Source organism: Chelonia mydas, chromosome 5, assembly GCF_015237465.2.
Source record: "Chelonia mydas isolate rCheMyd1 chromosome 5, rCheMyd1.pri.v2, whole genome shotgun sequence".
Lineage (NCBI taxonomy): Eukaryota > Metazoa > Chordata > Testudines > Cheloniidae > Chelonia > Chelonia mydas.
The window spans coordinates 19,567,269-19,580,394 of NC_051245.2; positions in this window are offsets into that span (position 1 = coordinate 19,567,269).

Below are 13,126 nucleotides of genomic sequence, written 5' to 3' on the forward strand. Positions count from 1 at the left end.
AAAGTTTATCTTAAATAAATTGAGCTTGTTCCAGCATCTAACTCACATACTGAAAGTAGAACCATACTAAAATATATCATAATACAATTTATTGTATATAATTAATAATGGGAATCGTGATTGTACATCACGAGTAGGACATCTGAAATCACATCTTTATTTCATTCCCAAGTAATAAAGGATTGTTGCAGCCTTGACGTGTTTATAACATCATGTGGAGGACTCAGTTATGTACCAAACACTTGTCTATTGTTCAATCTAGAGCCCCTAGGACTTATAGAATAAGATAATGTCATATTAAATTAATGTAAGGCTTGCTAGTACAGCTGTTCTTTATATCAAGAGGACCACTAAGATGCAGCCTCATCAAAAGCCCATTGAAGACAATGGAAAGACTCCCATTGATTTCAATAGGCTTTGACCCACAGGTCAAATTTTCTCAAGAATTTCAATTTTCTCAGATTCTAACAGTTATGGAGATTAGGGTCTTAATTTGCAATTTGAGGTAAAAGGATTAGCAAGAAGGGTTAAGAATGTTGTGATTTTTGTATATAGCATATATAGTTGTGACTGACTGAATATGGCTGTCAATAAAGTAATATTTAATAACCAAGACAGGTGTGGGAGAGCTGAGTTGCAGCTTTAAAAAAACTCCCTCCAGGCCAATGAAACTATCATCCTCAATAAATTATGTGTGTGGCCCATCAGAAGCTACTTATCTTCATGGGCAGACTGGTCTGGGAAATGCTGTCTCTGAGATGGGTCATCGGCAGCTATTAAAAACTGCTGTATCCTCAATCAACTGTCTCTTAACCTTATTACCAAAAGCAGTAAGTCCACAACTTTATTGTATGTAGATAACGGGGGCATAGGGGGAACTAATGTTGAGAACGGTGAGTTTGTACCTAGATGGGCAAGTTGACCCACAGTGAGGGGCAGGGGGAAGAGAGCCCTTTGAGATGCGCTCTCTGAGATGTGCTAAAGCAGACGCTCACGCTCTCTGGACAGTGTGGGATTAGAAGAACTGAGGCTTTGTTTACACTAACACTTTTGTTGGCTTTTGCCATCTCAAACTCAACTTTGAATACAAATATCAATCTCAGAATGCAGTCCTAACATGCGTGTAAGTTGCTAATAGATTGCTAAAGCTTTTGAGTTTGAGTGAAGTTGTGCTGTCACTTTAAAATGCAAAACTTTTGTCAGTCAGGGGTGTGAAAAAAACCACCCTCCTAAATTTCACTGACAAAAGTGCCAGTGGGGACAGCGCTATGTTGGAGGGAGATGCTCTCCCACCGACATAGCTCCCGCCACTCATTGGGGGTGGTTTAATTGCGTTGGTGGAGAGCTCTCTCCTGCCGCCATAGAGCGGCTACATGGGAGACCTTACAGTAGCGTAGCTGCAGTGGTACAGCCATGCCACTGTAAGGTCTGTAGTGCAGACATAGCCTGACGCTGGCATCAGGGCCGCAGATTGCTTTTTTGGAACAAGTAAACATTTTGTCTCCTTTCTGTAAAGGAAGCTGAGACTGCCGTATCAAGTGTAGCCAATGCAAAGTGTAAATCTAGGCACGCTGAGCATACTTTTTGTTTTTACTCCATTTTCTCTCTGGTTTTAATAAATGTTGTTCTTAAGAAATCTGCTGTTGAGGAAGGGTCACCGAGTCTGCTCTCAAGGAGAAAAGACCAGCGCTTAATTTGTAATGAAAGAGATGCTGGGGCTTAAACAACTAGATGCCAGGGCTCAAGCAATTTTTTTACATTCATAACTGATGTAGCAAGCCCAGAGGTGCCGGGACCATGAGTTGCCAAGTCTAGAGGTGCCGGGGCTCAGTCCTGGCAGCCCTGGCACAAATTAAGCACCGGAAAAGTCACTCTGCAACCTTGAAAGAGAACAGGAAGCAAAGGAGCTTCAAATCTGGTTACTGAGATTAATGCTCCTATCATTTATTTTTGTTTCACTATATTTGAGTTGCCTCACATCAAAATTCTGGATATTGGAAACAGGCTTGTAGCTCACAGCCTGAGAACATTAACTGATAAACTCATGTTTGTCCAGAGGACATGGGGTCTCTCCGCTTGTTTTCTTCCAAACCAGTCTGAGATGAGACCAGAAGTGACCAGAGGGAAGTGCATACTGAGGAGATGTAGAAATGGCAAGACTGTTAAGCACATACAACAATCACGGAAGTATTAGGGACAGCATTTCAGGCTAGGTAAATCTTATACCCCCTAAAGAGAAAGACTTTAGAGACTACTACTGTGTAGACCTCTCTCTGTCTTTCCTTCAAAGGCCAGGGCAAAGTTCCCACTCACAAGCCTTGTCTCCCTTTTAAGATAATTTAGCACTAAACTATATTGTACTTCTATAGTGCCTCTTCCCTCTGTGTGGAATTTTCTTCATACCAAGCCTCCCTGCTTTAAACAAAGAGAAGCACTTCACAAACCTGACAGCCTCTCTAATCTTCCTGAACATTTCACAATCACCATCACCAACCTTGTCAGGTGGTCAGTAGTATTCCTACTGATACACTCTTATTATTCATGCATGGAATTTCTGTCCATGGACATTCTGTGGTACAGTTTGATTCATTTAAGATTTTTACTATATTTGACTCTCTGCTTTCTTTTCACATATAGTGCCACTCCCCCACCAGCACAACCTACTCTGTCATTCGTATGTATTTTGTACTCTGGTATTATCGAGTCCTGTTGGTTGTCATTGTTCCACAAAGTTTCTATGATGCCTATTATATCAATATCCTCATTTAATACCAGGCACTCAAGTTCACACATCTTAGTATTTAGACTTCTTGCACTGGTATACAAGCACTTATAAAATTTGTAAATATTTAGTTGTCTGCTTTCATGTGATGTAACTGAATGGGCCTCGCTTTCATTTGACTCTTTCTCTTTAGTTCCTACCTTACAGTTCCATGTGCTAACATATTGTGCAGTACTTGACATGTAAGTGGATGAGAAGAATTCTATTAAGTCCAAGATTAGGGCTTTGTAAATAATTGTGATAAATGATAGCATCTGCATGCCCTAATTTCCCTCAAGATTTGTTAAATTAATGAAGTGAATGCCCAGAATAGCCATTTTTGTGACCACCCCTTGGAATCAGTTTGATCCCTCCCACTCTTTATGTGATTTCAAGGCATTGTCAGGGTAGGTAACAAGAGGAAAGATGAGTCATGGAGCCAAGTTTTCAAACATGGGTCACTGAACTGGGTACTACATCTGTGCAATGAAATCACATTTTGGTGGATAAACCTTTTATTTGAGCATTTCAGTGCCTATCTGAGCAGGATTTGGGCACTCAGTGAAGACATCCAAATTTGAAAATTGAGCCCATGATGCCACAAGATGTCTAAGGACCCACGCTTCCATTGGTTCTATAAGCATTCTTAAGTTAAAGGAACGTTTATGTGATTTATTTATTATTAAGGAACATTTATGTGATTTATTTATTATTAATGGCATGCATTGTCTGGTCTGACCCTGCAATCCTTACACATGCCAGATTCCCATTGAACTCACTGGCATTTTGCCTGAGTAAAAGATTTCTGAATCAGGCCTGTTCCTGAAGCTGTGAATGCTTAGTGACAGCCAGAGAATGCTGTCCCCAGATTCAGGGGGAAAGGCTGATTTGCCCTGTGCAAATTCAGTAATAGGGGAAACAGTGTGCAAGGAACTACTTCCTCCACTTCGGGCACCTTTGCTGGAACCATGCTGGTGCTGGCACTCCATTAGTGCTGGGAAGGGGGTACTGTTACAATGCAGATGTCATCTTTCAGCACAGATGTGGAAAGTGCAATAACACCGACATAAGCCCTCTACTCCACATCTTGTGGAGGTGGAGTTATTATGTTGGTGTAGTAGGGCACTTACATGGATGGGAGCAAGGGTATAGTGTGTACACTGACACAATTAGGTCATCATAAACTGCCTTATGTAGATCTCACTCTGCAGTTAAACCTAAGCAAATCTGTGATTCCTCCCTCCTCCCCTTTCTTATGTGCTTTGATCATCAGTGAAATAGGTAACTATACTGACATTTACATTATCACTGCGAGCACCTGAGTTAACATCCTATTTAGATGAACAGGGCAGTTCACATCTCTCAGAGCTATTGTTTTAGGCTCTTTGAAGAGGCAGGCAGATATCATGGCATCAGTTACATTTGTTTAACATTTGTAAAGTTTTCTCTGCAACTACAATGGCTAGAAATTTACTTTTCTTTCTCCCTCACTTTTTAAATAAAAGCTCAGATTCTGGAGAACAAGACAGTGGTCTCTGAAAAGTATTGGATTACCAGCTCTGTGCAACTCAGCCCAAATCATGTCTTTCTAAAGATTAGTCCTATGGCTAACCTTTATATGTTCTGTATCATCACAATGAGGCTGCCTCCAATTCTTCTCTGGCAGATGTCCAAATTGCCTGATCCTGCAGCCCTTACATGTGTGAATAATCCCATTAAAATCAATAGATTTACTTGGTGAGGAATGGAATCAGTACTTGATCTATGGAGACCAATCCGACACTTTGTATTATATTTTCCCTGGTTATCCTGCAGTACTAATTTTGCTGTTGATGCTACATGTGAATTAGTTCATATTTTAGAGAGAAGAAGAACACTTCTACATTTGGTGCCAACATTTGCTGATCCTAATATGGATGGCTAAAGACAGACAAACCTCACTGCTTATATGGTTTGTCCTGTGGCTTTCTGCACAGCAGATGATGGTTTATTACTTATCCCCATACAAGACATAGCAGAAGTGGATAGTGTCGCACGAAATTGGCTGCAATGTTCCTTTTGAACATTATCCAGAGAATGGTGGTGAGTACGTAATTGTTTTAGCCTCAGCAGCCTTCATCTGTGGAGTCTTGCAATGCTCTATCCTGTTTCATCTCCTGTTCAAGATATGAGACCCATAGGAGTGACCAAGCAATGCTATAGGTGCCAGTGCTACCAATATGAAGCCAACACCTGAGCACACACCTCCTTCTCAGCTGGTGCAGCCAGCACCAATAGAAGTCAGAGTGTTGATGGTAAACAAGCACCTGGAAGAGAAGCTAAAGCTCAGCCCAGGGAAGATGGAAATGAAGCTGGTAGGAATAGGATAATAGAGGAGTGAGCCAAGACCCTGACTGTGCCCTCCATAGAAGGTATCTGCTCTCCAGCTATCAAAACAGTGCATTGAATTAGGCTATTCTGGAGTCCTTATTACTCCTTGACCACCAAGTACCACCCTTAGGAAGGAATGGCTTTTACTACTTTCAGTTTGCCAGTAGATGATGCCCTTCCTTTCTGGCAGGAATCTACCAACCCTGATCCTCCTCCAGAATTCATCACCTCCAGAATGGACTACTGTATTTCCCTCTAGCTGAAGCTGAACATCAAGGCCAAGCTTCAGATGAGCAACATACACCACTTGAGCAGGGCTGGGTGCTGGAAACACATCACCCCACTGCTCTAGGGCGTCCACTGAGTCCCTGTTCATTTCTGGATCCATTTCCTTTCTGTGGTCCTAGTCTTTCAGGCCCTTAATGGGCTAGGACCTATCTCAGAGGCACTCATCAGACTTAAAGAGAATGAAGCTATCGGTGCCTAGAGGTGAAACTTTTGGAAGTCAGAGCCAAGGCATTCTCAGTGCTAGATCCTAGACAGGAGAAAGCCCTTCCAGCAGAGATTTTTAAAAGCCACAGTATGGACAGTTTTCAGAATCAGGTGAAAAAGTGCAATAGCACCGACATAAGCCCTCTACTCAACGTATTTTTTTTGACAGAAGCCTAATATTACAGGAGAGCTCCATGTCTGTATATATGTAAATAATCAGTTGTTAGATAAACTGTCAGTAGAAGAAAAGGAGTACTTGTGGCACCTTAGAGACTAAACAATTTATTTGAGCATAAGCTTTTGTGAGCTACAGCTCACTTCATTGGATGCATACTGTGGAAAGTATAGAAGATCTTATTATATACACACAAAAAACAAGAAAAAATACCTCCTCCCACCCCACTCTCCTGCTGGTAATAGTTTATCTAAAGTGATCACTCTCCTTACAATGTGTATGATAATCAAGTTGGGCCATTTCCAGCACAAATCCAGGTTTTCTCACCCTCCCGCCCCCCACACAAACTCACTCTCCTGCTGGTAATAGGAGAGTGGTCACTTTAGATAAGCTATTACCAGCAGGAGAGTGAGTTTGTGTGGGGGGGGGAGGGTGAGAAAACCTGGATTTGTGCTGGAAATGGCCCAACTTGATTATCATACACATTGTAAGGAGAGTGATCACTTTAGATAAGCTATTACCAGCAGGAGAGTGGGGTGGGAGGAGGTATTTTTTCATGCTTTTTGTGTGTATATAGTAAGATCTTCTATACTTTCCACAGTATGCATCCGATGAAGTGAGCTGTAGCTCACGAAAGCTTATGCTCAAATAAATTGGTTAGTCTCTAAGGTGCCACAAGTACTCCTTTTCTTTTTGCGAATACAGACTAACACGGCTGCTACTCTGAAACCTGTCAGTAGAAGGTGCACGAGAGTATGTAGTATTCCTGGGTTTTGTAGGACTAATGAAAGTTGTTTCTGTGCCCTGCAAAGGGCTTCCTCTCTGCCCTGCTTTCCATGGAGTTCTTAACATCCAGTAGCAATAAAAGATGTAGAGGAATTAGAAATGGAAAAAGAATAAAAAGAGAAAAAGATGTACACAAAACAAAACAAGAACAGTTGCCTAAACCTAGCACAGTAAGAGCATAGGCTATGTAAAGTAATGTTTATGATCATCTTAATCCTGGATTTAATACCTAGATATTCAGGCAATTGCCACCTTCAGATTAAATTGAGCCCTTATCAGGGAAGGCATTATGCTGGATGCTAAGACTATTTCACTTACCATGAAATTATAACTATCTACCACTCCAATTGGTTACAAGCCCGAAAGGACATACAGCGTATGCACAGCTCCTCTCTGAGTGGGCATGACTTATGTTTTATATGTTTTCTAAAATATATATAAATATAAGTTTGATTCACACAAAACTATAAAGGATGCTGTTATCTCCTGAAATCGTTGAAGATATTTATAGTATTCTTCTATTAAAAACCTTATTCAGTTTTATGATTCATTTAAACTTCAAAATGTAAGGTGCCAAAGACAAAATAATATTTTTGGATAAACTATATTAAAATTGTGATGCATATTTCTTTGTACGGTGGTGTTCACTCTTTCTATTTTTAAAGAAATTTGGTGCTGAAGCGTGCTGCAAACTTGGCAGTCCTGGAGATCAAATTCTTCTGTCCAAAGATGTAGAGATGGGACTGAATCAGAAACCTAAATCCAAAGCACTCTACAAACGTCAGCAAAGTTCAGATCCAGATCAAGATCTTCACTTCACAGTTCAGCCCTCTTTAGAAAATGTGCCTGAATCAGTATGTCAAATTTGAACACCCTGAAATTTGGGAAAATTTGGATCTGAATTCATAACTGGATCTCAACTTTGTGGCTTATACCCATCTCTACACAGAATATGTTATTTTTTAGATAAAGGCTTTAGTTAAACCTTAAAAAATAGAATAAGATTAAACAATATGATGGAGAAGTATGCGATTGGTGAGACAATGGGAAGAGACAGGACTTTATGCCATCTCCAGTTATGGATGCATTAGGCCAAATTCTATCTGTTGAAAAAGACTCATGGCCACAGCCACTACAGTATGTCATCTATAGGGTAACTCCACTGAATATCGATCAATATGACCCTCCTAGCCAAATGTTAAAAGTGATCACAATCACTGTTTTGATAAGCGATCTTGCCGGAAAAAAACAAAGGCAATATTTTCCATAAACAATGTAAAAATAGCCAAATAACTTTCTCAAAACATCACAAAGAACAAAAGAAAAGGGCTTCCTCTTTGAGCAGAGATTAAACATGGAAAAATTAATAATAAATTAGCATTTTTCACAAAATTGTGAGCTAGTGAAAAAAAAAGTTATAAGTTGAACCATTCTGCAACTTTAACCATTGTGTTTTCTACCAACCAAATACTGTAATCAAATATTTCAGCAGCAATTTTAGTCTATGTACCATGGATGAAAATAATATCAAGGTGCCCGGGGTTAGTAATATGCTCTCTAAAAGACTGTCTCATGATGGGAAAGAGATAGAGCTAATGAAACTTGCCATTTTCACTCTGCAGAAAGTTTGCAAAAAATTACTTTGGATTTCCCCATCAGAATTTCACTGTGGTTTTACAGATGAAACAGACACTCCCCCACTTCTCTTCAAACTCAAAACAAAACTTTAACACTGTCATGATTAGCCTAGTTTTATGATGAGACCGTGCAAGATTACAAATGAGACAGAATTATAATCCTTGTTTATGACTGTGATAGTTGTTCATTGATATATTCCTTCCAAAAATATGTTAATCAATTAATTAAAGGATTAATTTTATTTGTAATTTAAAAATCTGATTGATCCAGTTTAACCCTTTAAAATAATTATTTTTACAAATTGCAACTAGTTATGATTTTTGTGTGTCTGATAGTGGGCTATTGTAACAATGTGGTATGTTTGGTATCAACTGTTGGTTCATTTCCTGTTCATGGTCTGAGGATTTTATAAAATGTGTGAGTCTATCACCCACACAGAGTGCCATTAGCTTCAGTGAAATGCCATTCAGGCATAAGCTATCCCATAGCTTTATTTTATTGAGTCACAGCTTTTGTTGAGTCACAGCGACAACAGTATTGAGCTCTTTTCAGCTATTTATTAAGCAAACTAGTTTATAATATAGTGTTACAGGATATATATTCATTTTTATTACTCCTGTCTTCTTTCCTGTGTTTTCTGTACTAGCACATAAAATCCTTCCAATCGGAAAACAAGTGTTAGCATCCATCCTATGCTGAGAAAATTAGAAAGATTCAAAATGAAAGATAACATTTTACAGGTGTAAAAAGATGGTGACAATCCTATCGGCATGGTTTCTTGTGTATACCATTCATTTCACTTGCAATAGCAGCTAGAACTCTATGTACACTTACAAGCATTTTGATTTTGTCTCCATATTGTTTTCAATTAGAGGCTTTTTTGCATGTGATGCACCCAGGGAAAAACAACACTTACAGTTAGTACTAAGGTACTCCGGGAGACAAATATGATTAATGGGATAATCTTGTAGATTACAATAGTTAGAGGCATTTCCTGCCATTTCGCACTCTCCAAGGACTGGTTCTACTCACATCCAATACAAGCAGCTGCAGATTCCTCAATACCATTATTATCCAATGTAGGACTATGTTCTGCCTGTTAAAATTCCTATAACATGCATCTTCTATAATTGTCTATTGTTTTGTCTCAGTTTTACAAGTTAAATCTTCAAATTCTGTGACTGCTTTAAGAGAGGATTTTATAAAGTTGCTATTGAGTTTTAAATAGTATATGTATGTATTTATACAAAGAAATTAATATATAGATATATACATGAACATATACACTTATTGTTCATGTATATTGTGGAGCTAATATTTTAAGTTAGTTAGTTCCTACACTGTGATCCAGCAGGCCAAACTCTATTTAACAAGGTTGTCTTAATTTAAAAATCAGCAAGTAGTTGTACCATATGGATAATATAAGGGTAATGTTCACTGAGATCTTGATGTGATTTCTACAAAAGCAGATGGATTTAAACATTCGGAATAGGGAAGACCTTGTGCACGATGTAGCAAGCTTGACCTAAATTCTGTGGCAAGGTGCTGCAGAAGTGAGAATTTGTGGCAGCTTCTGGTATATTTCAAATCTGAGGCTGAATTAAATATTACTTGGCTACTTTAACATTTAATTCAATTTGGTTTACACTGCCCCTCTAATTTTCAGTGTGTTGCAGAAGTTTGTATTGAAAATGTATAACTGTATTATGGATTTTCATAGAAGCTGAAGGTTTTGGCAAGTGAGTAATAGACGTTAGGGCTCCTGGCACCTGGTGGGGCATGAGAGGGAGTTTGGGATTGTGGTAAAAACACATTAGCTGGATGCTTCTGCTAAACTCATCAGCAATGAAAAGATTAATAACGTTGGCATATAAATTGTCATCATTAATTCTCACAGTCAACACCACATTGAGATGACTGGGGCTATTCACTCCTCTCAGAGGATTGTTTCAGGCTGTCCCACAGTCTCAAGCAGATATCACTGCATCTATTCAGTTCATATTTTAAAGGTTTCCTATAAAGCCATAAGGTGACTAGAAAGATTGTAATGCAAGCTTGGATTCTAGAATGCATTTCAAAACAGAGAATGAGTTCTGCGGCAAATTCCACTACCACAGGGCCCTAAGAATGAATGTTTAAAATGAGCACAATTACTTGTAGCTGTCTTTAGGCTTCACATAACCTATGTGACATTGAATTGTTTTAATGACAGGGGCATTTTTTTTTTAAATGGAGGCCTGAGGTCCATATGCAAAAAATGTCATACAAATGGCTAATTGAGTGCCAATCTAACCTCTTGCCTAGTCACTCAACTTGTATATACTGTCAACAGAGGCACTTTTTGGTATGCATTGTTTACACATGGACCTGAACGTCTCCCATTTGAAATGTTGGGTCTGCATTTCTAAACTACTTTCAGTGAATACACTGCACCATATCCAGTGTTTAATTTGGGCCAGGGCTTGCCAAGGCTGAGACCAGGCACCTCTAGTCTTGACAGTTCATAGCCCCAGACACCTAATTGCTTGAACCGTGGCACCTCTTTCATTACAAATTAAGCACTGATCATATCAGATCTGACTACTGCTCATTTGTAAGTGGTGAGATTTACATAAGGTTTGTGACTAATTATACCAACATTTCCTTTACATATATTAGAAATAATAAGCCATGCATTGTCCACTGGGCATCATCCTTGTGATTTGTGCTCTGAAATCCCTGCTTTGACTTTTCTCACCAGCTATCTTCTCATTTCCATTCTCTCCTTTCTCAATAAAACCTTGAATAATCTTTTCATGTAGCTCTCCCCACAAAACTCTCTCCTCAGCTAGTTAAATCTAACCTGAAATGGTTCTTCTACATTTGGTTTGGGTGTATTCTCATTCTCTCCTGGTTCCATTGTTCACTTCTTCTTTCTTTCCTTAATATAGTTTCATTTAGCAACTAGAACATGCTTCTCCATTGATTGGTACCGGTTACTGAAGTCTATCGCCTCTTGTTGTTTGGCTTCATTACTGCCTGGCCAATGAACCTTGAGTGTGAATGACAAACATCTTCTTTATAACTTCTTTATAATAACCCTCCCCCCGAGTCCTCAGTCATTAGCCCCCTCTCTAAACCCCTTTGACCACTTCTTTTCTGCATTCAACTTTAGTTATATTACTTCCATGCAGAAGATACCCAAACCCATATCCCCTTCACTCACTTTGCCAACAAACAAACATCCTCAGAAATTCTGGCTTCCTGTTTAGTTGAATCCAGTTAAAGTTTTCCTTCAAGTCCTATCCATGAACTTGTTTAGGTTTCCAGCTTCCATCAGATGAACACCACGCCTTGTAAGACTCCCCCTTCTGTCAGGGAGCCCTAAATCCTCATCTCTTCAGTCTCTCGCTCCAAAATTCCCTCCCCTGACTCTACAAAAGCAATCAAACCATACTCTACATAATCATAACCTACTAGTTTCCATATGCTCATTCTCCTGAAAATTTGGCCACAACACCCTTGCTCAATGATACTTGTAATCAGATATTGCTACTTGTATTGTATATAAATGAGATTTTTTTAATTTGAAGTAATAGAAAACTTGCTCAAACTATCACACAGAAAAGTAAAGGGAAAATCTCCAAATAGCTACAGAGAATTTTGACAACCATCCAAAGTACCCATGTAGAATTGCAATGAATGTATTTTAGCTGTGCTGCTAGTGACATCTAGTGGAGAAAGTAGGAAACAATAGTTTAGACTTTTATATTTATTTCAGCAGTGCATAGGGACCAACCAAAATCAGAGCCCTACTGTGCTAAACACTGTAGGCCTCAGCAATAGGTCCTGCCTTGAAGATTTTATAATCTGGATGCATTTTATAATTAATTGTGTTAATCCATACAGCATGAAATAAAATTCAGTGCTAGAAGGAGTATTGCCAAATCAAAGCATACATTATGAATCAGGGTCCCAAATATCATGAGATTATTTTTAAATCAATGTGATTTCAAAACAAAAACACCGACATTTTGAGTTCCTGGTATTTACTCTTTGGAGTTTGCCTTTAGGGTACATTTGAGTCACATTTTCAAGATTTTATCCTCAACCATAACAGCCAAGAAAAAAAAAATTAATGAAAACTGAGATTCTTGCATATTCAGATAGTTCCAGGGGCTTTAACAAAAAAAAATCACCAAGTATTTCAAGGCTCATGATAATCAGAATTGGCAACACCGTATACCATACCGTATCTATATTGAATAATAATATGGAGTTAAAATAACTCCATTATTTAGCATTTTTAACTAAACAGATTTGACGGTTAATTTTTTTTAAACACCAAAACCTGCTTTAAATTTGACACTGTTTCCAAGATTTAGATCCATTTCTAGGTTGTCTGTGGGCGTTTGTTGGTTTGTTTGGCTTTTTCTGTCATTCCCCATTCCTCTTTAATAGCAAAGTATACTGCAATGTTCACTGCTTGGAAGTTCTGATTTGGACCTGAATTTATGTTCAAAGGATGGAGGTGTGGGATTCTGACCCAGTGTTGACCCACTATTGCTCTTCAGTAATATTACTTTGGTTTTGCCTTTATTCCATTGAAACTATGTAGCGTTAACAGCAACACCCTGTATTTGTATTTAATACAACTATGTTTTGGCCTGATCCAACAAAGAAATCTATAGCTAAGGCAGATTTTTATGGTTATGCAAGGCCTCATTGACTCCAAGGATCTGAGCTCCTGTATGTAATATTATCTTAGCACCAAGAATAAGTTTGGGGGAGTTCTGTTTCTTTCCCATGATCAAGATTTGGTTCAACCTACAATCTCGGGTGCACTGATGATCTCGAGCATTAGTATTTTTATGTGGAAATTGATATACTTAACTTTCAATTTGCAATTTATTTTCTTGGAAGCC